Consider the following 27,375-nt stretch of genomic DNA (forward strand, 5'->3'; position numbering starts at 1 on the left):
AAATGAGCCATAATCCTATTAGCTGAACATTTGTAACATTCTGATTTTTTTTCTATATTGATTTTGTAAACGTATGTGACATTTTGGCACAAAAGTAGAATCAAATAGCATTTAGTATTTTGTTTTTTTAACTTTTTTTTATCCTGTAGGCTTTTTTTATTGTTTATAAATTTTATTTTCTGTGACAGGATTTCTAGTGGTGACACAGCACTGTACATTTAACCCATCTCTATTGTTGGGCAATTAAGTTGGTTCTATTTTTATACATTAATAAGATATTGCTACAACTGTATATTATGTTTCCTTAGAGTGAATGGAGGTTTGGAGGGCACTTGTATCACATGGATTCTTTTCTGCTCTGAACTCTTACAGCAGCCTCTGAGTCTTCTCCAAGCACACCTCAGACTGGTCAGATTTTTCCATAAAGGATGAGATTTTTCCATAAAGGATAATGTATTTTAGCTTTGAAGGCCACAGGGTTTCTGCAAGTTCTCATATCAGCTGTTGTTTCACAGGCACAAAAACACCCAAAGATAATGCATATAGAAATGGCCATAACTGTGCTTCAGCAGGTATTCAGTTAAGTTGGCAAGTACTTAGATTTGGCCCATGGGCCACAGTTTGCCTACCTGTGCCTAGGTTCATAGTCTTATCTCCATCTCATGAGGCCTATCTTACCATACCATGAACTTTAAATCTACCACTGTTCTTCTAGGCTTAGGTAACACAATGGTGAAATAGACACAGGTCCTGCCCTAGTAGAATTTAATATTCTATAACACTGATCTGAAAGTAAGGTTCTATTAGAAATACACATTGATTCACCATTTGTAATGGAGCATCTATGGTCATTTCAGGATCACAGAAACATGGCGATGATACCACAACACTTCTGTTGCATCAGACATACAAACCAAACCTGGAAAGCTGAAGTGATGAAAGAACATTGTAGCCGAGCAGAAAAGAGAAGTCACAAAATTCTAGTGCATTTTTTGCAACTCACTCATTCTATGACCTTAAGCAATATCTGTAAGTTTCCTAAGCCTGTTTCCTCATCTGTGCAATGGGGATGGTAATGAGACTGGGTGAGGATTAAGCGAGGACATATGAGAGAAGAATTGGCCCCAGTATAGGGAATAAGTGTACAATAAATGTCATGTTTCTAGTCAGAGACCACCCTAGGTCCCTCACTTCATCTGTTCATTAATCATTTTCTAATTATAGCCCAAGAAGAAACATGCATGCCTTGGACAACAAAGGTACATAAGAAAACTTGGTACAAGAATGGAAGCCTAGAGATCTGAAGTCTTTGTTAACAACAGCCTGCTGTATTCTTTACACATTCTTCTCATACAGTACCTGACCTAGTTTACGCACCTCTACAGATCTCAGTTCTGCCAGCTTACAGGTCTCAGCACCTCCCAGGAGCTCAGTGGTGGCAGAATGTATACCTGCACAGTATGAAGTTCTGGTCACACCCACAGTGGCTCTGGCCTTCTCCCCCAGTCTTAATAGCTTCCCCATGCGTGACAGTCACAAGGGCCCACATACCAGATTCCATCCCCCAACACTGAACAAATGATTGTTCTGCTTTCCAAGCAACACAATCCAGAGATATTCAGGGAGCTTTGCTAAGATGGGGCAGTCTGTTTCTTTCCAGTGAGAGACAGGAGACCGACAGGAGCGTGCAGACGCACCACTCGCACTCCCTCCATCTCTCAGACTCTTCTGAGGATGCCAACTGTATTTAATCTCCACCTCCAGTAACGTGTTAACATGTAAGTGTGTGTTAGCACCAAGGCCTGCCTCAGGCTCTGCTGTCCAGGGAACCCAGGAGAAGATACACATGATATCTTGTTTAACCATCATGACAATCCAAACAACAAGCTTATTTTTATAAGAAGGAAATGATTTACTCCTAGAGAAGAAGTGTTTGTATCAGGAAGCCAAAACTAGACGGTGCCACTTGACTCTTAATGAATTTCTAGGACACTAAGCTGTTAACACAGTGTTCTTCCAAATGGGTCTCAGAAGGCTTTGGAGTGAACAAAACAAAGTCCATTCATTCTCTTCTCTCAGTCTCATTCCATGTCAACTCAGGTATTGGAGCCTGCATCTGCTCACCCAGAAACAGCAGAGAAGGACTTGGTCTAAAATCAACGAGGCCCTGCCTGATGTGAGCTTGATTCTCCACCATGAATCCCATCTAATCTCCACTCCCTCTAGAGATATTACTGCATTGCCATTCAGTGCTTCTACCAAGCTCTTCTGGGACTGAAAGGGAGAAGTTAGGCTTCACAGGTCAGACCCTATTTTAGGATTCAAGTGCAATACAAGAGCACTGGGTTCTAGTCTGGACCATCATTCCCACCAGCTGGGTGATCTCTCAAGCCTCAGTTCCCTTTCACGTGTGCGTAATAGGTGCACACATTGTCAGTGGCCTGCCTGTGTGTTCTCAGCTCTCACCAGATGGTCCCTGGACACTCCCACGGCTTCCTGTATCCCCACTGGCTGAGTGTGCTCTCTGGCCACAGCAGAATGCTAGGCCTGATGACAAGCCATTCTCAAAGTGTTGGGAGGACGGAAGCTGCTGGGTGAATCCCTCAGTTTTTTAATATGCTGCATAGACTAAAACGAGGTGTGCTCCATCCAGGTCTCAGGGGCGCCCCAGCAGAAGGCTGACCTTCAGTTGCCCACACCACTGATACCCTCATTTACAAATCCCTTACTGGTTTCCCTCCATCCCCTCATCTCACTTGCCCTTTCCCTCACTGTGCTTCCTTGGATGAACCCCCAAATATATCAATTTGCACCCAAATGTTTGTCTCTGTTCTTGCTTGGCTAAGCTCCATTGTGCCTATGCAAAGAGGGAAACTCATGACTAGAGCCTAGGGAGATTTCTGACACCATAAACAAGAGTGTCAAATTGTTAAGTCAACAACAGGAGTCACTGTGCACTTACTCCTCATGTAGGATCTCTGTCCTTAATGTGTTGTCCAATGTGATTTAATACTCAAACAGTATTTTACACTTTATGTTCTGTGTGGGTGCAAACTGATGAAATCTTTACTTAATATATACTAAATCGATCTTCTGTATATAAAGATAATTGAAAATGAATCTTGATGCGAATGGAATGGGAGAGGGAGCGGGAGATGGGAGGGGTGCGGATGGAAGGGAAGTTAGAGGGGGGAAAAGCCGTTGTAATCCAAAAACTGTACTTTGGAAATTATATTTACTAAGTAAAATTTAAAAACAAAAAGGCACATCACAAGCACCATTGCTAAATTCCAAGAGAGGCAGAGCCATTTTGCTCACTACAAAATACCTAGCACACAGCACAGTATCCAGCATGGAACAGGTTTTAGAGAAGTATCTGGTGAAGGAACAATTGAATTAATTGGATTTTAGTTGTTGATGGTCATGAAGAATTTACAACAAGATATTTTTCAAAGTTATCATTCTCTCTAGGTGTCAAGATACACTCTGTAATATCCATTTCACCTCTTCTGGGTCTGTTCTTGGTGGTACATGGGTGGCTGGCAGGATTCAAAATCCTTGGGACTTTTCCTGTTCCATGTCCTGCCTCTCCTCGCCCTCAGAAATCCAGCATCTGGGAAGTTTTTTATATACTCATCACTGTCAGTTTTCTGCTTTGAATTGCTTTGCTGTTTGCACTCACCTTTTAATGTAATAGCCTCAATTAGCAGCTACAGCAAAAAACAGTTACAGCGGTGCCAATCAATGCCTCATGGGGTTTCCATGGTGCTAAAAAAAAATCTATAATGGATTCCTGAGCATTTTTCCCCGCATATTCCAAGATATGTATCCAAGTCGGTAAAGGTGAAAAGGGGAAGGAGGAGAAAAGAAAATGTTTGAAAGAAACAATGTCCTGTTTCCTATGCCTTGACTATCCAGTGTCATACTAATTGGCATGGAGTAAGAGATCTGTGGCCTGCCAAAATATGAGACTACCTTTCAGCTCACCCCTGCCACCCTCCAGCTTCTGGGCAATACTTTCAAACAGAAAACAACAACAACAAAGTCCTGGAAGAGGGGCAACCGGGACAAAATCCGAAAGATCTGTTTATTTGAAAGGCAGAGTTACAGAGAGGCAGAGGCAGAGAGAGAGAGAGAGAGAGAGAGAGAGAGAGAGAGACTTCCAACCACTGGTCCACTCCCCAATTGGCCTCAATGGCTGGAGCTGCACTGATCCGAAGCCAGGAGCCAGGTCTTCCAAAGTGGGTGCAGGGGCCCAAGGACTTGGGCCATCTTTTACTGCTTTCCCAGGCCATAGCAGAGAGCTGAATCAGAAGTGGAGTGGCCGGGACTTGAACCAGTGCCCGTATGGAATGCTGGCACTGGCAGGAAGCAGCTTTACTTGCTTTATCACAGTGCAGGCCCCTAAGGTTCTTAAATTGATAAGAGATCAATGACACATTTCCTTGATCCTAAGGGCCTTCTTGATTATGTGTGCCTCATTCTCTTTTCCTTGTTTTATATTTTTAGGGGACAAGAATCTATTGAATATAGATCTTCTACTAGTTACCATCATTTCGGAGTTGGTTTTTCCAATCAATAATGGCAAATTCTATGGTCCTAGTGATTTTGAAGGTATTAAACAATGGCTTAGGCTTTCTTGGTCTCTTGTTTCCTAGCATCTAATGTAATTCACTATCCCATATAAATTTCATCTAAGATATGGAGTACAGTCAGTAGACAATTCTTGGGTGATTTAATAGGTACATGGGAAAATGGAGGATTAAATGAATCTAATTTCAGGAGTGTATTTTTTTTGTTATTTATAGATTTTAATGGAAAGATAAGTCTGACAATACAGAAATGCTTACCCAGAGGGGAAAAATATGGGAACAGGTTTTTTTTTTTTTTAGTATATATTCATTTTTACTACAGAATCTTGTGAAATTGTTTTACAGTATTATAACATTAACTTAGAATAAAATCACTGAAATCATCTAGATAAAACAGGGTGGCACTGTGATGTGGTATGTTAAGCCTCTGCCTGTGGCTCAGACATCCCATATGGGCACTGGTTTGAGTCCCAGCTGCTCCTCTTCTGATCCAGCTCTCTGCTATGGCCTGGGAAAGCAGTAGAAGATGGCCCAGGTACTTGGGCACCTGCACCCATGTGGGAGAACCAGAGGAAGCTTCTGAATACTGGCTTCAGATGAGCCCACCTCTAGTCATTGTGGCCATTTGGGGAGTGAATCAGTGGATAGAAGACCTTTTTCTCTCTCCCTCTCTCCCTCTCCCCCTCCCTCCCTCCCTCCCTCCTTCTCTCTCTCTCTCTCTCTCTCTAACTCTGCCTCTGAAATAAATTATTTTAAAAATTAAATAAAAAATTAACTTGAACATGTAGTTGATAGAATAAAACAAAGAACAAAAAATGAATCATCAGCTAATTGGATAATCTTCCAGCAAACAAAATCAGGAATATCTGAGCATCAATTAGGATAATAATCATCATTAATTGAAACTCATCCCTAGAATGCATCTCCCTACTGGAAGCCAAAAAGAGTATCTCTGAACTGATCTTTTTTAAGGCTGGTAAGTGAAGATAGGGAATGTCAATATACAACTTTCCACATTTTATGTTTGAAGATTTCCATAATAAAGACAAAAATTTAAACAGAAAGGTAATTTACATTTGTGGAGAAAACCTTTGCTAATACATCACAGTGTTACATGCCATAACACTGTGTCAACACAAGTGATTTGTGTCACACAGAAGTGGAAGACAAGATAAAATGGCCTATCTAGTAGGTTTCTTTCCTACTTTGTTTTTGCAAATCATCATAAGAGATGAACTTAAATTAAGCTATTTACTGAGTTAGACTTTTTCTGTTTCTGTCAGAAACAGAGTCTAATGTACTTGCGCTGTATAAGTTTATAAGAGATTTTAAAAAGTTGTTAAGTACTTTTTTGAGGCTGTTCAATGAGTTAATGAAGAGGATGGGCCCTAGTGTTACACTAGCTCATATGCAACCACTCAACACACAAGGCTCTTTAAATTTCAATTGCTTTAAGTCAAGTACAAGTAAATATTTAGTTCCTCAGTCATCCCAACCAGGTTTCCACTGTTCATGTGACACAGATGCATACGACTTTATTGGACATGAACATATACAACCATCACAAACAGTCCAGTAAACCAGGGCTGCCCCAGAACATTGCTAACACCCCAGAAAGTGCTATTGCCCAAAATTCATCCAGAGGTAGTGTCTCTGTATTGGAATCTCTGCCCTATTCACTATTGGCTGCATCAAAGTTCTGCCCTTTTATCAGTTTTTTTTTTTTTTTTTTTTTTTTTTTTTTTTTTGATAGGCAGAGTGGACGGTGAGAGAGAGAGACAGAGAGAAAGGTCTTCCTTTTGCCATTGGTTCACCCTCCAATGGCCGCCACGGCTAGGAGCCAGGTGCTTATCCTGGTCTCCCATGGAGTGCAGGGCCTAAGCACTTGGGCCATCCTCCACTGCACTCCCTGGCCACAGCAGAGAGCTGGATTGGAAGAGGGGCAACCGGGACAGAATCCGGCGCCCCGACCGGGACTAGAACCCGGTGTGCTGGCGCTGCAGGCAGAGGATTAGCCTATTGAGCCACGGCGCCAGCCCCTTTTATCAGCTTTTAATCCTTACATTGAAATTGTTTGTGACTGTTAATAATACTCTCATAAACCAGCCATAAATCTGAATAGCTCATATATGAAGACCAGGGTCTTAGCTCACATGTTAAAAATTACTCATTATATTCATCTACATAGTCAGCTTGATCATAAATTTATATTACACAATTTTCATTTATCCTTTCTTCCATTCACATGTTCATTCATTATTCATTTAATTGATCTAGTCAACATGTATTAAGTATATGACATAAATTGACCAAAATTATTTACTTCCTAAATTATTCATATGCGAAATTATACTACAAAAAGAACAAAAATAGGCTAAACTCACTGAAAGAGTTTAATCAGATAGCAGTGTCTTTACATAGCTCTTTCTTACATTAGTAAGAAATTTCAATAAAATACAAAACAAACAGTGTCTCTCATTATTACTTATGACATTCAAAATAAAATAGATTTTGTGAACTTGGACCACGGTGTATGTGGTAGAAAATTTTAGGTCGAGTGAGCAAAGGCTTTTTAATAGAAGAGTTAAACATTTGTAAACACTCCATGGAGATTTTTTCTATCTCATACTGAATGAGAGACAGTAAGGGTTACCCTACAATACTCTAAAGAATGTTTAAGTCAGTGAGATTATAAGATGCTAACAACACATGTAGATCCTTTCCTAAGAAAAGTGGATGCACACACATACACACAACTTGGTTTTTTTTTATGTTTCTTTTTTTTTACCTTTTATTTAATGAATATAAATTTCCAAAGTACAGACTATGGATTACAATGGCTTCCCCCCCAATAACATCCCTCCCACCGCAACCCTTCCCTTTCCTACTCCCTCTCCCCTTCCATTCACATCAAGATTCATTTTTGTTTTTCTTTATATACAGAAGATCAGTTTAGCATACATTAAGTAAAGATTTCAACAGTTTGCTCCCACACAGAAACATCAAGTGAAAAATACTGTTTGAGTACTAGTTATAGCATTAAATCTCAATGTACAGCACACTAAGGACAAAGATCCTACATGAGGAGTAAGTGCACAGTGACTCCTGTTGTTGACTTAACAAATTGACACTCTAGTTTATGGCATCAGTAATCAACCTAGGCTCTTGTCATGAGCTGCCAAGGCTATGGAAGCCCCCTGAGTTCACTGACTCTGATCATTTTTAGACAAGGCCATGGTCAAAGTGGAAGTTCTTTCTTCCCTTCAGAGAAAGGTACCTTCTTTTTGATGACCCATTCTTTCCACTGGGATCTCACTCGTGGAGATCTTTCATTTACTTTTTTTTTTTTTTTTCCAGAGTGTCTTGGCTTTCCATGCCTAAAATACTCTCATGGGCTTTTCAGCCAGATCCGCATGCCTTAAGGGTTGATTCTGAGGCCAGAGAGCTGTTTAGGACATCTGCCATTCTATGGGTCTGCTGTGTATCTCACTTCCCATGTTGGACCATTCTCTCCCTTTTTGATTCTATCAGCTAGTATTTGCAGACACTATTCTTGTTTCTGTGATCCCTTTGGTTCTTAGTCCTATCATTATGATCAATTGTGAACAGAAATAGATCACTGGGACTAGTGAGATGGCATTGGTACATGCCACCTTGATGGGATTGAATTGGAATCCCCTGGTATGTTTCTAACTCTACCATTTGAGGTAAGTCAGCTTGAGCATGTCCCGAATTGCACATCTCTTCCCTCTCTTATTCCCACTCTTATATTTAACAGCGATCACTTTTCAGTTAAGTTTCAGCACTTAAGAAGAATTGTGTATTGATTACAGTATTCAACCAAAAGTATTAAGTAGAACAAACAAACAAAAAATACTAAGAGGGATAACATATTAAGCTGCTCATCAACAGTCAGGGTGAGGGCTGATCAAGTCACCGTTTCTCATAGTGTTCATTTCACTTTAACAGGTTTCCTTTTTGGTGCTCAGTTAGTTGTCATCTATCAAGGAGAACAAGTGGTATTTGTCCCTTTGGGACTGGCTTATTTCACTTAACATAATGTTTTCCAAATTCCTAACAGGGATCACTTTTCAGTTAAAATTTAAACACCTGAGAATAATTGTGTGTTAATTACAGAGTTCAACCAATGTCACTAGAACAAAAAAAATATACTAAAATGGATAAAGTATTACATTGTACATCAACCGTCAGGACAAGAGCTGATCAAGTCACTGTTTCTCATAGTGTCCATTTCATTTCAACAAGTTTCCCCTTTGGTGCTCAGTTAGTTGTCATCGATCAGGGAGAACATATGATATTTGTCCCTTTGGGACTGGCTTAATTCACTCATCATGATGTTTTCCAAATTCCTCCATCTTGTTGCAAATGACCGGGTGTCGCTCCCCCTCTTCGTGGAGGAACGACACAGGACCCTGCGCTGTTCTTTCGTCTGCTCGGCCCTCCCCGGGTTTGCTGCTGGTTCTTCCCGGGTTGGCTACTATCCCTTCCACCTCCGTGGAAGGGCAGTTCCCCCTAGCCACATTCCCCACTTCCGCAGGGGAGCGGCACACCGCTGGCCGGCTTTCTCGGGGGCTGCACGGGTTCCCTTAGATGTTCCCCATAGATGTTCCCGGTGCATGCCGTCTCTCTCCTCCTTTATAGTCCTCCTCCGCCAATCCTAACTCGGCTGCCCACACGCCGAGTACGCTGCTCTCCTCCAATCAGGAGCAAGTCCTACAGTTTATTGGTTGAACTGGAGGCAGCTGTGCGGAAGCTGTTTACTTCTCTCCCAGCGCCATATTGTGGGAGAGCAGATGCATAGAATAAGTCTTAATTCCAGTAACTCAGTCTAGTCCGGTTGCTCCCCACAACCGGGTTTCATTGTTTTTGACTGCTGTATAGTATTCTATAGAGTACATGTCCCATAATTTCTTTATCCATTCTACTGTTGATGGGCATTTGGGTTGGTTCCAGGTCTTAGCTATTGTGAATTGAGCTGCAATAAACATTAATGTGCAGACAGCTTGTTTGTTCGCCAATTTAATTTCCTTTGGGTAAATACCAAGTAGTGCGATGGCTGGGTTGAATGGTAGGGTTATATCCAGGTTCCTGAGGAATCTCCAAACTGACTTCCATAGTGGTTTAACCAATTTGCATTCCCACCAACAGTAGGTTAGTGTCCCTTTTTCCCCACATCCTCTCCAGCATCTATTGTTGGTAGATTTCTGAATGTGAGCCATTCTAACTGGGGTGAGGTGGAACCTCATTGTGGCTTTGATTTGCATTTCCCTGATTGCTAGTGATCTTGAACATTTTTTCATGTGTCTGTTGGCCATTTGGATTTCCTCTTTTGAAAAATGTCTATTGAGGTCCTTGGCCCATCTCCTAAGTGGGTTGTTTGTTTTGATGTTGTGGAGTTTCTTGATTTCTTTGTAGATTCTGGTTATCAACCCTCTATCAGTTGCATAGTTTGCAAATATATTTTCCCATTCTGTCGGTTGTCTCTTCACTTTCCTGACTGTTTCTTTTGCAGTACAGAAACTTCTCAATTTGATGCAATCCCAAATGTTAATTTTGGCTTTGACTGCCTGTGCTTCTGGGGTGTTTTCCAAGAAGTTATTGCCGGTACCTATATCTTGCAGGGTTTTTCCAATGCTCTCTAATAATTTGATGGTGTCATGTCGTAGATTTAAGTCTTTAATACATGTTGAGTGGATTTTTGTGTAAGGTGAAAGGTAGGGGTCTTGCTTCATGATTCTGCACGTGGAAATCCAATTTTCCCAGCACCATTTATTGAATAGACTGTCCTTACTCCAGGGATTGGTTTTGGATCCTTGATCAAATATGAGTTGGCTGTAGATGTTTGGATTGATTTCTGGTGTTTCAATTCTGTTCCATTGGTCTATCCATCTGTTTCTGTACCAGTACCATGCTGTTTTGATTACAACTGCCCTGTAGTATGTTCTGAAATCTGGTATTGTGATGCCTCCTGCTTTGTTTTTGTTTTACAAGATTGCTTTAGCTATTCGAGGTCTCCTATGTCTCCATATAAATTTCAGCACCATTTTTACCAGATCTGAGAAGAAGGTCTTCGGTATCTTGATTGGTATTGCATTGAATCTATAAATTGCTTTTGGGAGAATGGACATTTTGATGATATTGATTCTTCCAATCCATGAGCATGGAAGATTTTTCCATTTCTTGGTATCTTCTTTTATTTCTTTCTTTAAGGTTTTGTAATTTTCATCATAGAGATCTTTAACGTCCTTGGTTAAGTTTATTCCAAGGTATTTGATTGTTTTTGTAGCTATTGTGAATGGGATTGATCTTAGAAGTTCTTCCTCAGCCCTGGCATTGCCTGTGTATACAAAGGCTGTTGATTTTTGTGCATTGATTTTATACCCTGCTACTTTGCCAAAATCTTCTATGAGTTCCACTAGTCTCTTAGTAGAGTTCTTTGGGTCCCCTAAATAAAGAAGTTAAGAAAACACAGCTCAGCATTTATTACATGATGCATCTGGCATTGCTAAAGCTAAAAGTAAATTGTCTGCCCTCAAAGAGTTTGCAGTCAAACAATCTGAACCAATGCCCTCCTAACACGCTCCAACAGGTAATCGTTCGTGAGGTGGGAATTTTTCGGAAGAAGGTTTCAGAGCAGGTCAGAGAGAAAAATAAAAAAGGCTTGAGATGAACCAAGTGCCTGGGTAGAAGGGAGTGGGTCTAAAGCATTCTACAATATTTGACCCAATGTGTGATTTTATAATTGGGTCAAACTGATATTTAAATCTTCCAGGAATTTAGTTTATCAATGGGCTTATAATAATGATCAAATAGGAAAATACACCAAAAATCTTTTCTGCATTCCACAGTGAAGCAAGAATCTTTTTTTCCACACAGATCTGCACTTTAATGTGAGAGACCACTTTGATGAGTCATGTAGTTATAGATATTTCAGGCAAGTATCTACTCATTGTTCTCAGAAAACACTAAAACAGTGACATATTCCAAATGCTTCAGGCCAAGCACTCTAAATATAAAGAGAGTGCCCTTCACAGGGACGTAATCGCTTCACCGTAAAGTTTCTTACACCTTCACTGAGTGACATATGCTGTGACTCCCAACTCCCCGACCCCCCCTCTCAGAAAAGGGAACTTTTGAGTTAAGAATCAGAATAGAGAAGATCGGGTTGGGGCCTGTGGCACAGCTACGCTAGGGCATGTAAGAGAAAGGCAACCACTGGGAGAACTGTGAGGCTTCCAGTAATTAGATCCTACAGCAATTGTCTCCAATATTCAATTTGATTTCTCTCCCATTTCTGCACTATAATTCTTCTATCCCTGACTTTTAATAAAGTTCTGTTGATAATGCATTTTGACATTTACTTTTGCAAACTAAGAGAAAGTCTATGATCTTGCCCAGGTCCAAGAAGGCCACAGAATGTTGCAGCAGTGCAAAGAAGAGCTTTGGAGCCACAATAAGTTCAGGACAGTGGGGGACAAACAGCGATGACAGCAGGCAGATTTCTGAAAGAGGCCAGAAATGTGCAGGGGCAGAACGGGGCTCGCCATGCTCACTAAGGATGCACTTGATGTTAATGAGGTCCTATAAAGAAACAGGATTCTTTGAAGATCTATTGGCTTAGAAACAGGAAATACATGTGGTTTTGATGGAAGCTAAGTTTCTTAGGTTCTCTGCTAAGTGTTCTCTGATCCCTAAAATTACCATGAATCATTGAACTAGTTGTTGAAAGGTGGAGGAAATTGGGAAGTCAAAAAGGGACAAAAGTGATACAGAAAAGATGATTTTTCTCCAAATACATATTTAAAATATACAAAGGAAAACATTTTGAAATGTCAGCAACACATTTGATAATAGATTAGATGTAATTAGAGTTTAAGACATAGCACATTATGTTCCTTGAATATCATTGGCTTTTGATTCCACTGCTCTCCCAGCAAGTCAACAGATAAAGCAGCTGCCCCAGGGAGCTCATTTCTTTGAGAAAGGTTGCAAAGCCCTGGGCACCTGGCTAATTAATCACCATTTATCATTTTAGACTCCTGCAGCATTAAACATGTCAAGCATTAAAAATGGAATTCCTCCAAAGGAAATAATCAGATGTATAGATATACACAAAATATATGAACAAGGATACTCCTTTATGGTTTATGTACAACAGAAAAACTGAGAACCTACTATCAAATGATTTTATTAATACAGCATATCTAATGGTGAAATATAATGCAACCATTAAAAATTCTGTTGCATCAAAATGCCAACAGAGACTATCATTATTAGTTTAGTTCTGGATGGTGCTTATTTTATTTTTGGCTGCTTTCTTTCTACATTTTCTAAAATGGTCACATTTAACTTCTGTAACAATCAAAACAGTAAAAACTATTAAAATTGTGTGGAGAAGATGATAAAGCCATTCTGTATTGCTAAGCAAAGAGAGATTTGCAGGGCAATGTCACCTAAAAGGTAGGTATGCACCAAAAACTGTTTAAAAGGCATGCAGTAAAACGTTGATGGGTAATTATATTTATTGTGGTTTATTCTCTTGCTATGTTTTTCAAGTTTTCTACACTAAGCATAAGTTAAATTTCTAAAGATTTTTTAAAGTAAACCAGAACCAAGAGGTGCGAAATTCCATCATCAGAACGTTTCTACTTTAACAACCAGTCCTGTCTAGGGTCTAGGGACTGAGTATACACATTTAGCCATTCCTTTTGGCCATCTGCAGTTTCAGATAGTGCCAGCCATGGTATGGGGAAACAGCATTCTCCATGGCCCACTGAGAGGCCTAATTTATGTTCTGTGAAATGGCCTCTATCCTGGTAATAATGTGTCTGTGTTCATGTATGAGCACAAATATATGCATACATATATCTCTCTTTGCGCATGCTCTCTGTCACACACACACACACACACACAATGACAAACACTACGTTGATTCTTCTAGAGAAACCCGAGCTCTTCAGCAATGTAGCAGAAAGAAGCTTCTGTCTCTGGTTGCTATCTGTAAGATCAACACAAAAATGGGAATAAGATAAAAATTACATGAACTATAAGCAAAAACAATAGCTGGACACTTCAGCAGGTACTCACTTCTGGACTTGAAATTTTTAAATGATCAAATCTAAATTGTACATGGCCAATCCCCAGCGTGAACTCCACTACTGATCCAGCCAGACCCAGGATCTTTCTTTCCCTCTGTATTTTGCTTGGCTCCTGCAACTCTGTTGACTAAAATAGCCCCCTTCCTCCTGCTCTCCACTGAGAACCCTATTGTTAGGCCAGATCCATCAACACAACACAAGGGTATCAGGTGGGATCCCTCATAGAAAGAGGTGGCCCACTCTACTGAACAAGTGGAGGGGAATTTAATAAAGCAGTTTTCTAAACTGTAGGCAAGGCTTAGAGGAATTAATAAAAAATAGTGTAGCACCCAAAGACTAGAAACAGCAGGGAGGTTATGGGGAAGATTCAGGGCTGATGTTTATTCATGGAACCACTTCAGTACTCAAAGTTTATTCATTAAATCACTTTATTAACTTTCTCTTTTTAAAATTTGTATATAATTTTATTGTCAACTTGCAAAGTTAAAGAAAATTGTTTAAAATCAAATATAAAATTATTTAAAGAAAAAAATTCAGTAACTTTCTTAGAACAAAACCAATAGTTGTCATAAACAATTAGAAGAAAACACAAATTATTTTAATACCATCAGAAATTAAATATCTAGGAATAAACTTTACATGAAAAGTGTAAGACAGATATCAAGAATATTCAAATGAGTGTTGATGAACATTTCCACTCCCAAAATTAAATAACAGGAAACATATTCTGTACTTAGGTAAAAAAATTGAATTTCAAATATGTCAATTTAAACTAAGATATAATCCATAAAATTAGTATGATTTAAATAAAAAATTGAAATTGAAAATAGACAAGATGAATCTATATATATATTAGAAGGAAAATAGAATTGATGGTAATGGGTATTTTTAGTATTTCTATAAAGCCATAAGAGCTAAAACAGTGGTGGTTACGTGGCTCAGTGGTTAAATCAGCACCTGAGATGTCAACATCCCATTGGACTGTCTGGTTAGAGTCCCAGCTGCTTTACTTTTTAATTTATTTATTTATACAAGGTAAATAAACTTTCTCTTTAATAAAAGTACTATAAAATAACAAATTATAAAATAATGCAAATAGATGGCTTCAAATGAGAAAATAAATTACTATAACTTCTATGGTCAAACAAAACAAGTACAAAGACTACAAAATAATATTGATAATTCTAATTGACCATCTGATGACATGTCATAACTTTTTTTCCCTTAATATTGGCTGCAGAATCTTTGGTTACCTCCGGATAAAACAAGGTTTGCCTTCCAGGTTATTATTGTTAATGACATGAGCTTTTGTTAACACTTGTTTAATTCATTTATTTGAAAGGCACAGTGATAGAGGGAGAGACAAATATATTATACTTAACTGTTCATGGAAAAAGAGAGAGAGATCTTCCACCTACTGGTTCAATCCATAAATGGCCACAAACGGCCACAAAAGCTATGTCTGAGCCAGGCTTAAACCCAAAGTCTGAAACTCAATCTGTGCCTACCACTTGGGTGGCAGGGGCCCAAATAGTTGGGCCATCATTCTCTGCCTGTTGCCCTCCCAGATGCATTATTAGGCAGCTGGATCAGAAACAGAGATGTCAGGACTTGAACCAGCATACCCACATGGGATGCTAGCATCAGAAATGGTGATTCAACCTCTGTGCCACAAGGCTGGCATCTTTCATGTTTCATTTTAAAAATTTAAATCAGGCCGGCGCCACAGCTCACTTAGCTAGTCCTCCACCTGTGGTGCCGGCATTCAGGGTTCTAGTCCCGGTTGCTCCTCTTCCAGTCCAGCTCTCTGCTGTGGCCCAGGAGTGCAGTGGAGGATGGCCCAAGTGCCTGGGCCCTTCACCCACATGGGAGACCAGGAGGAAGCACCTTAAAGTGCCTGCACACGTTCTTATGTGAACCCATTCATTCTCCAGCCAATGACAGAACATCCAATCTTGCTCACGCACCAAACCTCTCTGACCTCTTCTGCCACCAGCAGTGGCACTCCCAATGGCTCATGTGATCAGTTAAGAATACCCAGATAATCTCCCTTACACAACATCACATTTCAGCATATCCATAGTCCCAGCAATTAGAGCATGCATCTTGGGGATGATTTTTAGAACCTTAACTACTGCAAGATCTTACTTTAGCAAAGCATCTAAACAATATGACCACATCAACACATGGCTAGGCCCCCTCCTAGAGACTGGAAGGAGTTTGAGCAAGTGAAGGACACTGAAGGGAAATGTTAAATCCTCCTCTGAGTTTTGATGTCTCTAGCCAATCAGGAACTGGGAAGGAAACAGTTCCTGGAACCCAAAGAGTGTACCATATAGATCTGTGCTTTAGCACAGGAATACGGTTTACCTATGGTGATCCAATATGAGGAGAGTCAAAGGAACACATTTTCCAATCTCACTCTCCTAATATTCCCTGTTGGTGCCATCCATTTGCCAAGCCCTCTGAAAGTCAGAACAATTAATTAAACGATTAATACAGTCCAGGAATATCAGATTCTCTGACAAAGAAGAATGGAGAAGTCAGAAAATGGATCTGGAGAGGCAAAAGGAGGGTTTCCACCCTAACCCTTTCTCAGTCCTTTAGTGTTTATTGACTGATGTGATGGCATTGACACTTAGTAGATGGTTAGTGGCATCCTCATTTGCAGGTATCAGGTTACACGAGGGAAAAAGCCGTAACTTTTACCTTATTTCCATGTCCCTCAACACACACACAACATGTGTGCATACACGCACACACACATACACACAAGTAATATGTAGTTTTAAGGCCAGGGTGTAGGTGAGCTTTTCATTAAAATCTCAATTGTCAGCACAGTCTGTGGCACATAATTAGAGGCAATTTGTCATCCAAACTGGGACAATTCTGAGAGTAGACAGGGATGCTATTTATAATTATACTGGGTCAAGACAACATTAACTGGTAGTATCTCAGACAAAATAGGACATTCAGTTACCCAACAAAAGCAATGCTTAATATCTAAGCTAGCACATCAAAGAATTGATGGAGAGTTTAGTGGAATGTTCCATCATCTCCCTTAGGTCCTGCTACTCTTTGCCCTCTTCCTGTATTCTGTCCTTTACTTCCTTGATCTTTATTACCACCTGTTTATCTCTGAGAGCTATCTGATATTTCCCTGGAGATCCAGGCTATAACTTCTCAATTCCTTTGAATTTCTTCAAGTTCATCACGTTTGCAACTGAGAGTATCACCTTCTACTCAACCACATTCTTCTCCTTATATTTCCTGTCTCTGTAAATAACCTCACTAACCTTCAGTCCCCAGACCAAGTGACTTAGTAATAATACCTTTTCTCAATAACTGCCATTCTATCTACTGTCAAGTTTTCTAAATTCTTTTCCTGTGCCATTTCTGTCTATCTCCTTCTCTCACACATAATTCACTTCCCTGTCTAGGTCTCTGTTCTCTTCCTGTTATGCTATTTACTACCAAAGAATCTTAACTGGTCTCCCATTTCCAATCTCTCATTTTCAGCTTAAAATACAAATATGGTTATATCAGATGGGTACAGGGCCTATAAAACAGAATTGAGCCTCTTTGGCTTGGCATTCAAGGACTGCTTCAATCTGCTTTACCCTCCTCCTACTGTATGTGACCAGACTTCTCCCAGTGTGTATTCATACTCCTGGGCATTCGCAACTGCAAGGGAGTCCTAGCCTCCCTTTGCCTCCTGTGCGGGTACTTATTTGTAATATTTGGCAATTTTCATGGTGTAAATAGTCTTACAATGGTCAATTTCAGGTTACCAATCGGAAGTTACAGAAGGCAGGGCTGGGGAGAGGTGTGAATATTCAGCTCTCATAAGGTAATTCCAACACATCAGCAGTCCATCTGTCTGCTTCTGGAAGCCTACACACCCTTGAAAGGTCAGCTTCTGCGGCTGCATTTTCTGCAGACTGTTAGGATTTTACCTTTTATCTCAAGTCTGGATCATTTATAATCATTCCCTCTTCCATTTGACTTCACTGAACAGGATTTGAATCTATTGATAGTAATTTTTTCATTCCATCTTAAATCCTAGCCTGGAGGTTAGCTAACAATGAAGCTATCTAAAATGTATGATTGTTCCTTCATAATATATTGCATTTTTGGTTTCTCATGTTGATCATCTCCATGAGCACCAGCTGTGTTTTAGACTTGGTATTACTCCACCATTTAATATAGTGTATGTTATTATTTTGCAGACAAATCTGTAAGATATAACATGCACATCAATTCTGTGTTTCATTCCTTCATTTAGTGCACAGGAATCAAGGGCTATGAGACGTTGTAAACTGAAAGAACCTGGCATTCAGAATCTACCAACCAGTGATTCACAATCAAAGGCGTTAGCAAAATGTTATCTCAGACTCTGCCTACAGAACAATTTTTTCCCAAAGCTGTAGACTGCATTTTTGCTTCTCTCACTATAATATTTTTATATTGCAAAGAGTGAATGCTTAAATTTCAACAGACCCAACATAAAGTTCCAGCCCTAGCATATTCTAGCTATTTGACTTTGGACAAATTATTTCCTCTCTCTACCTCAATTCTCTCATAAGTAAAATTGAAGCAGTAATGATAATAAAAATAATAGTCTAATTCTAAAGTTTTTAAATTGCTTAGATAAAATAATGCTTAGTGTAACTAGGCCCCTAGCCAGTACAGTAGTGGTAATAGTAATCATAATAGTACATTTTAAAATCCAAATCCAGAAATTAGCAATTTCAATGTATAAAATGTCATTCAGTTTCTCTGTAGGTTCATCTCTTCCAAACCTTTCCTGGCAGCAAGAGATATGTGTGATGCTAACATATGTAATACTTGTGCTACTAGGAGAAACGGTTAATGTATAACAGATGTGTGAAGTTTGTTGTTATCATTAGTATTTCCCTTTATCCTCTTTTTTAAACTGGCAAACAAAAAAGCTGTCTGCACCTTAATGTTTATTGCAGCTCAATTCACAATAGCTAAGACGTGGAATCAACCTAAATGCCCATCAACAGTAGACTGGATAAAGAAGTTATGGGAAAAAAAAAAAAAAAAAAAAAAAAGAAGTTATGGGACATGTACTCTATAGAATACTATACAGCAGTCAAAAACAATGAAATCCGGTCATTTGCAACAAAATGGAGGAATCTGGAAAACATCATGCTGAGTGAAATAAGCCAGTCCCAAAGGGACAAATATCATATCTTCTCCCTGATTGGTGACAACTAACCGAGCACCAAAAAGGAAACCTGTTGAAGTGAAATGGATACTATGAGAAACAGTGACTTGATCAGCCCTTGTCCAGACTGTTGATGAACAACTTAATACTTTATTCCTTTTAGTATTTTTTTTATTCTACTTAATACTATTGGTTGAATTCTGTAATTAACACACAATTATTCTTAGGTGTTTAAATTTAACTGAAAAGTGATCTCTGTTAAATATAAAAGTGGGAATAAGAGAAAGAGGAGATGTACAATTTGGGACATGCTCAATCTGACTTGCCCCAAATGGTTGAGTTAGAAACATGCCAGGGGATTCCAATTCAATCCCATCAAGGGGGAATGTACCAATGCCATCTCACTAGTCCAAGTGATCAATTTCAGTTCACAGTTGATCATACTGATAGGTCTCAGAGTCAAAGGGATCACATAAACAAGACTAGTGTCTGCTAATACTAACTGATAGAATTAAAAAGGGATAGAACGATCCAACATGGGAAGCAGGATACACAGCAGACTCATAGAATGGCAGATGTCCTAAACAGCTCTCTGGCCTCATAATCAACCCTCAAGGCATTCAGATCCGGCTGAAGAGCCCATGAGAGTATTTTAGGCATGGAAAGCCAAGACACTCTGGGAAAAAAAAAAAAAAAAAAAGACAACCTAAATGAAAGATCTCTGTGAGTGAGATTCCAGTGGAAAGAACAGGTCTTCAAAGAAGGAGGTACCTTTCTCTGAAGGGAGGAGAGAACTTCCACTTTGACTATGACCTTGTCTAAGTAAGATAAGAGTCGGAGAACTCAAAAGGCTTCCATAGCCTTGGCAACTCATGACAAGAGCCTAGGGTGATTACTGACGCCATAAACAAGAGTGTCAATGTGTTAAGTCAGCAACAGGAGTCACTGTGCACTTACTCCTCATGTAGGATCTCTGTCCTTAATGTGCTGTACATTGTGATTTAATGCTATAACTAGTACTCAAACAGTATTTTACACTTTGTGTTTCTGTGTGGGTGTAAACTGTTGACTGTTGAAATCTTTACTTAATATATATGAAATGAATCTTCTGTATATAAAGAGAATTGAAAATAAATCTTGATGCGAATGGAATGGGAGAGGGAGCTCGAGATGGGAGGGTTGCAGGTGGGAGGGAAGTTATGGGGGGGAAGCCATTGTAATCCATAGTCTGTACTTTGGAAATTTATATTTATTAAGTAAAAGTTTAAAAAGTATTTATTGATATATTTTAATGGAAGAGGGACAGAGCAATGGGGGGAGAGAGAGAGAGAGAAAGAAAGAGAGAACGAGACAGAGAAAGAACCAGAGATCTTCCTTCCACTGGTTCAATCCCCCAAATAACTGCAATGGCTAGGGGTGAGCCAGGGCAAAGTAAGGAGCCTGGAACTCCATCTGGGTCTCAAATGTGGGTGGCAGGGGCCCAAGAACTTGGACCATCTTCTATTGCTTTTCCAGGTACAATAGCAGGAAGCTGGATTGGAAACTGAGCATCCGGGACTTAAACTGATGGTGCAATGCCAGCATCACAGGCAGGGACTTAACCTGCTTCACCACAAAGCCAGATCCTGAATCTCTTTCTTATCATCCTCGTTGTCTTTGGCTATGTATTAAATAATATTTCCTTTTGCAAAATAATGTAAACTGTAGCTCACATGACTATCTGCTTTCCCCTTTCATCTAGGAGGTATTATTAACCCATTTGAAATCAACTCTCAAAAACTCAGCTGAGCTATCAGCATGCATCCCAGTCCCCCTCTCTCAGCACTCCAACAGTTCCATTTATACAGGACATTTACCTTAATCCCACGGAGAAAGAGAGGGCACACAGGGACAAACACTCCCTTGTTGGGTCAAATAATAGTTCACATGGGAATAAAATAGGGATCTGTTCTTTTAAATCAGTATTTTCTTGCCCTTCACCCCTCTCCTGGGTAGGCTAGTTGCAGGTTCTCCTGCCACTGTGACAAGAGAGATGGCACATTCATCCAGCATGCCTGATGAGGGTGTCCTCAGTACACCTCCAGTCTGCTATTGAATTGTTGTCAAAAACAACGGATCCAAATCACAACTGAAATCGTGTTTGGCAAATGCCCTTTGCCACCCCATGGCACTGAACTTGGCCAATACCAACAGTTCTATCAGCAAATCATCTCACTTGATTAATTCATTACATTTCACAACTAGTTTATCTCTTGGGAGTACACCAGGGTGTCACAAGACTGGAAGTTGTGGTTTTTAAAGAATCCTACTGAGGCATGTCGAAATGGACATACTGGTTCATGGCAAACACCTACTGGGTAAACATTCCACACCAGTCACTCCTCAGCCTTGGCCACGTGTTAGAATTACCTGGGGAATCTTTTGAAAAATCCTAATTTCCATACTGAAACACAGAGCTATTAAACAACAATCTTAGCATAAGATCCAGACATCAGTATTTAAAAAAAATAATAATAATCTGAGCATTCCAATGTGCAGCCAGGATGCTGACATTATCAGAGTCATACTCTACAGAAGTTGTTCTTACATATTTTTGTTTGTTTGTAGTAGGCGAATTATTTCATCAAATAAAATTATAAACTAGATGGGGTATGTTCTTATGTAATTTTCTCTTCTTGAATATGGCCTGATCTTACTATCTAAAGAAGCATAGAATACCACAGAATAACTGGACATCACTGCAGTTCCCATCTTGGGTTCTCTCCCTGCTCTTTCTTCTATCATTTGCTTCTAAGGCAATTCTGGGGCCATGTTGTGAAATAACTTTGTGGGAACGTCCACGAGTGGGCGAACAAATGGGTTTTCTGAGATCAACCAACAGCCACATGAGTATGATGCTTATCAGAAAGATTTCAACCCAGGTCAAGCTTTGGAACAAGTACAACTCCAACCAGTACTTCAATCACAGTCTCTTGGACAATCCTGAGCTAGAACCACCCATCTAAGATTCTCTGATCCCTAACCCATGGACATTATACTTGATCACAAAACAGAGAGTAGGAGGAAAAGAACATTAAGAAGGAAAAAAAAAAACCCTGAAAATAGCATCAAGAAATGGCCAAAAAACAAAAGACTGTTCACATGTCTGCCTCATTAGATTTGAAGATTGTATCATCCATCATATGGCTGGACACAAAATAATTTGCTTACTAATGATTATTAATTCACTGTTTTAACCACCTTCTCCCTCCTCATATTTTCTCCCCAGGTTTACTCCTGGCATTAATACGAGCTGTGAGTCTGGATTTTTTTAAAAAAATATTTATTTATTTTAAAGGCAGAATTAGAAAGAGATCTTCCATCTGCTGGCTCATTCTCCAAATGGCCACAATGACAGGATTGGGCCAGGCCGAAGCCAGGAGGCTAGAACTCCATCCAGTGCTCCCATGTGGGTGGCAGGGATCCAGGCACGTGGGCCATCCTCTGCTGCTTTCCCAGGTTCATTAGCAGGGAGCTGGATCAGAAGTAGAATAGCTGGGACTTGAATTGATGCTCATATGGGATGCCAGAGTCTCTGGTGGTAGTTTAACCCACTGTGCCACAACGCCAGCCCCTGGTCTTCATGGTATTGACACTGGCTATGTCGTTGTTGTTTGATTGTATTCAAATGAATACAGACCCATTCCACGGATGAAGAAAATGAGACCCACAGAGGGAAAATCACTCACTAAAGTTCTTAATGCTCTTCAATGTTGGATGAAAACATTAACACAAGCTCCTCAAGAGGCAAGACTCCTAGCACCGAGAAACATGGGATTCAGTCTCAGACATACCTTATTTGAGGCCCATCACCTTCGATGCACTCATTCAGTAACGATTTATGGAGTAATTCGGATGTGTATGTCCAAACTTGGTTGCTGGAAACTGTGAGCAAAACTGAGAGGGTCCTGCTTTAATGAATAGGACCTTCTATTTTGACAAGTTAACCGACTGATAGGTGGACACTGATAAGATTAGATTTGGTAATTTCAAGAAGGGATTAAAATGGTAAAATAATTTAAAAAAAAAGAGATCATGTGACAGAGTAAAAGGAAAGTTAACTGTGGACAGGGTGATTGAATGCCTCTGTGAGGTGGTGACAGCTGAACTGACTCTAACTGGAGGAAGCAGTCATGGAAACCCTGGAGAATTGCACAAACAAGAGCCCTGAAGGGACAGTGAGCTCAAACATTTGAGCAATAGCCACTCACTGGCTGGTTTTCTTCGGGCAAGTTACATTTCTCTAAGAGTAACTTTTCTCATTCCTGGGAACAAGAACCCTTTCTTCACATGACCTGGCAAGTGATAAGCACTCAGTAATGTTTGCTAAATAAGTGACATCAATTCCATTCTTTGTTCATTTCACCCATGGCTCAAGATCATGTCAAAAGGGGCCATCTGGGAAATTTTCCACTGCCAGGGTTCTCTCTCTCCCCCCATGTTAAAGAACAAAAGACAAATCAAGTCACATGTACTTAAGGCCTTTCCCCAAGCAGTTGTCCAGGTGCAAAGTCAAACTCAGCCCAGGCAGCTGGGCTTCTGTCTCTGTTGTTCATCTGACGGTTTCGATTTGCTCCCTGAATAATTGCTGTCTTAACCTGTCCCCTTCCAGATGCAGGGCGTTAACTCTGAGTCAGCTCCCCCTGCTTTGCCATGAGAGGCTGTCATCTGCAGAGTGATGACAGAAGGACTGAGTGACGGATGGCAGTCCCTTCAGAGCCCATCAGCTTCATTCTCAAAGCACACACTGAGAAAATGTAAGGATGGAGCCAACCCACAGGACCCAGGGAGAATCAGGGCCTCCTCACAAAGGTAGGTAAAAGGAGAAACCTCTGCTCAGTATCACATTGCAGTCTAAATGGGACACAATTACACTAGTTACAATGTTAACAATAAGCTGTATTCGCTGAGTACTTCAACCCTAGCGTGTCAGTAAAGCCTTTTTTTCCCACTTCCATTCCACAGATATTCACTGATGCTGTGGGTGAAGCATGCTACAAAGTTGGAGCAATGAACAAGACAAAGTTCTTGATCTGATGAGACTAACATCTGAAAGAGGGACACCAAAATAAACCATCAACAGTACACTATGATGTCAAGTAGCAAAAATTAAAAAACAAAAAACGCAGGGAAAGTGGTTAGGAGGCACATAAGGGAGTGGGGACAGTTTGGAATGAGTGGCTGGTCAGGGGAGGCTTCCCAGGAAGCAATGCCTGAAAAGGGCCTGACTTAAAGTGAGCAAGCCAGCCAAGCAGGTGCCTGCAGAATAGCGGCCCCAACAGAGCAGGGAGGAGCCAGGGGCTCTGCAGCAGGAAGAAGCAAGGATGTGGTTCCCAAAATAGATATTTAGTCATCTCCTACTTGGCATTCCTGGAAAACAGTTCTGTCCTATGACAGGCTTTCTTAGATTTGTTAGTAGTGACGTCTGGGGCCAGATCGCTGTTGTGGTGGCTTGTCCTGCACTTTGCAGATGCGCAGTGGCATCTCTGCGTTCTCCAGTAGGTGCCAGTAGCACTCACTCACTCGTGATAACCAAGATCCCTTTGCCCAGCGTCTCTCTAGTCCCCTGCTTTGATGTTCTCATTTCTCACAGATGTTCTTAGCTCTAGAACATGGACACCAGGTTGATGATTTTCCAACTACTCTATAGGTTCCTTCATGTCCGGAACCTTGATAGTATACTTTAAGGTACATATGGAGAAGGATTTACAAGGAGTTAATAAAGCTCAGGAAGTTACAGAGCCTCTCTCTTGTAGGGGCTTCTTGCACAAATTTAGCCCTAATTTTGCAATCATTATTTTGCATTTATTTTCTTAAAACAAGTCCCTAAAATATATAGGACATCATATAAGAGATGGAGCCCATCTCTGGGGATTCATCTGAACATACTCATGCAGCCTAAAGCATAGCACTGAAGCGTGGTGGGTCTCAGCATTTCATTACCCTTTCTTTCCCTCACAGCTCAGGTAACTCAGCCCTTACTGTCTTGCTCTGAGTAACTGAAACATGCCATATTTTTCTCCTTTGGTAGTAATGGTAGAGGGGAAAAAGAAGGATACTGTCTTCCCCAGTAGGATAGTTTTTTAAAATATAGAGCTCTAGCTTTGTATGCTTATTATTACTATGATTTGAGAGGTAGAGTGATAGAGACAGAGACAGATGGGGCTCTCCTCTGCGATTCCATTCCCCAAAATGCCCACAGTGGCCATCGATGGGTTAGGTGGAAGATGGGAACTAGGAATGTAATCCAGGATTCCCATGTGTGTAGCAGAGACCCAAGCACTTAAGCCCTCAGCTGCTGCCTCCCATGGTCTGCAGCAGTGGAAGGTGGAAGCAAAAGTCAAAGCAGGAACTTGAGCCCAGACACTCCGATGTGGGATGTGGCCATCTTAACTGCTAGAATAAACACCTTCCCTGCTAATGGAATAATTTTATAAAGGAAAGGACTTATTTTTCTCTTCTTTCTAAAAAGCACTTTTCCTATAACATTGACAGTACTTAATAATCAGCTTGTATTAAATACATAAAACAGGAAAACCTAATATATATTCACTAGCAATCAGCGGTTTCTAAAGTATGGTCCCTGAACCAGCAGTAGCAGCAGCAGTAGAAGGGAACTAGTTAGAGATGCAAATTCTCAGGTTCTACTCCAGAACTACTAAGTCAGAAAATCTAGGAACATAGTCCAGGATTTTGTTTTTGCAAACCCCCTGTATGAATTTGAGGACATTGCAGTTTGTCAGCTGTTTTAACAGATAATGGCAAGGTCTCTATATATGCTATTATTTTTTAAGGTTTATATATTTATGTATTTAAAAGGCAGAGTGAGAAACAGTGGAAGTGAGAACAAGAGAGAAAGTGAGCTAGTAAGGGCCGTCGCCGTGGCTCACTTGGTTAATCCTCCGCCTGTGGTGCTGCCATTTCATATGGGCGCCGGTTCTAGTCCCAGCTGCCCCTCTTCCAATCCAGCTCTCTGCTGTGGCCCAGAAAAGCAGTAGAAGATGGCCCAAGTCCTTGGGCCCCTGCACCCTCTTGGGAGACTGTGAAGAAGCACCTGGCTCCTGGCTTCGGATCATCACAGCTCCGGCCATTGCAGCCATCTGGGGAGTGAACCAGCAGATGGAAGACCTTTCTCTCCCCCTTTCTCTCTGTCTCTCCATCTCACTGGCTGTAACTCTACCTCTCAAATAAATAAAAAGAAAGAAAGCTAGTGTAAGACAGACAGACAGACACACACACACACGTACACATTTATACTTTCTCATTAACTCTCCAAATTCCTGTAACAGCTATAGGTGGGCCAGGCTGAAGCCCAGCAACACCATGTGGCTCCCCCTGGCAGGTGGCAGGGACCCAAGTACCATCCGCTGCCTTCCCTGGAACATTAGCAGGAAGCTGGATCAGAGGCGCAGAGTAGCCCAAACCAGCATTCCAATATGGGATGCAGGAGGTCCAGGCAGCAGCTTAACCGGCTGTGCCACAAGGCCTGCCCTTCTATATATGCTATTCTTCAAAATGCCCTAAGAGAAATTCTCCAGGTAAGGTACTCTTACTGTCCCTATGGAACAGACTTACAGACTGCCGCTCAGTGGAATTACTTCACTTCAGATGAATAAAACAAGCAATTAGAAAAGATGTGAATTCTCTAATATCTGACTTCAAATCTCATCTTCTTTCCCCTGTAGCATATTTCTTCCTATGAGAAGCTCCAAAATCATCTGTGTCAAATTCCTTCAGAGAACATAGGTGACTATGACAGTGTAGCTGGAAACAACAGCAACAACCATCATCCTAAGGAGTACCTCTGGGCACAACTCTGGTGTGTCTGGTCCTCAGGTTAGTGACTTCCTGACATGGCTTTTCCAGGATCTGAAAGGGTTAATCCACCTCCCAGAAGCCCCCACTTTCTCGACTTCCTCGCAGTGAGTCACTAGGCCACAGAGGAGACCAGGTACGTGGGTGTAATAACACACACAGCGCAGTAGGCATGCATGCACGTGTGCATCCCTACTGAGAGTGAAATGAAAATAGAAATGGAAAGCAAAACCCCTTCCCTTGGTGCCTGTCTCTACCCGTCACCTGTCATAAATCCTGGAGACCAGAGTTCTATGGGCAAATGAGATTCCCCCAATCCTTGCATGTGGCTTTTTGGAACTCGGGTCTAACGTCTAGCAGCGCACGTTCTGCAAATGCTTTGTGTTCTGGATGGATAATAGTATCAGGCACTGAAGTCTGTGGTTGGAGGAAGAAATACAAAAGGAAGCAGTAAAAGTAAGATAACTGGCTATTTATATCTGCTGTGTCGGAAGTGTTGACAGGTATAATTACTGAGTAGAAATTACAGGGCTGAATCCAGTGGTGTTCCTCCCGCTGTTTTGGGGAAAAAAAAAGATTGAAAGTGTTCCTGACATCTCTTCAAAGAGAGGATGCT

At 40.7% G+C, this 27,375-nt stretch overlaps 1 long non-coding RNA gene across 4 annotated transcripts in view; it reads right to left on the reverse strand.

Moving 5' to 3' along the window:
• Positions 1-27,375, reverse strand: part of LOC138850202 (uncharacterized) — a 245,213-nt gene that overhangs the window by 139,454 nt on the left and 78,384 nt on the right. For 3 of the 4 annotated variants that reach the window (XR_016236373.1, XR_016236378.1, XR_016236374.1), the window contains one exon: positions 12,478-13,611. The exons of the other annotated variant lie outside the window; for it this stretch is intronic. This is a non-coding gene — a long non-coding RNA (uncharacterized LOC138850202). Of the gene's footprint in view, positions 1-12,477; positions 13,612-27,375 lie in introns of those variants that run through there. 4 annotated transcript variants of the gene reach the window in all.

Source organism: Oryctolagus cuniculus, chromosome 6, assembly GCF_051225735.1.
Source record: "Oryctolagus cuniculus isolate XC-2025 breed Fujian yellow rabbit chromosome 6, ASM5122573v1, whole genome shotgun sequence".
Taxonomy (NCBI): Eukaryota; Metazoa; Chordata; class Mammalia; order Lagomorpha; family Leporidae; genus Oryctolagus; species Oryctolagus cuniculus.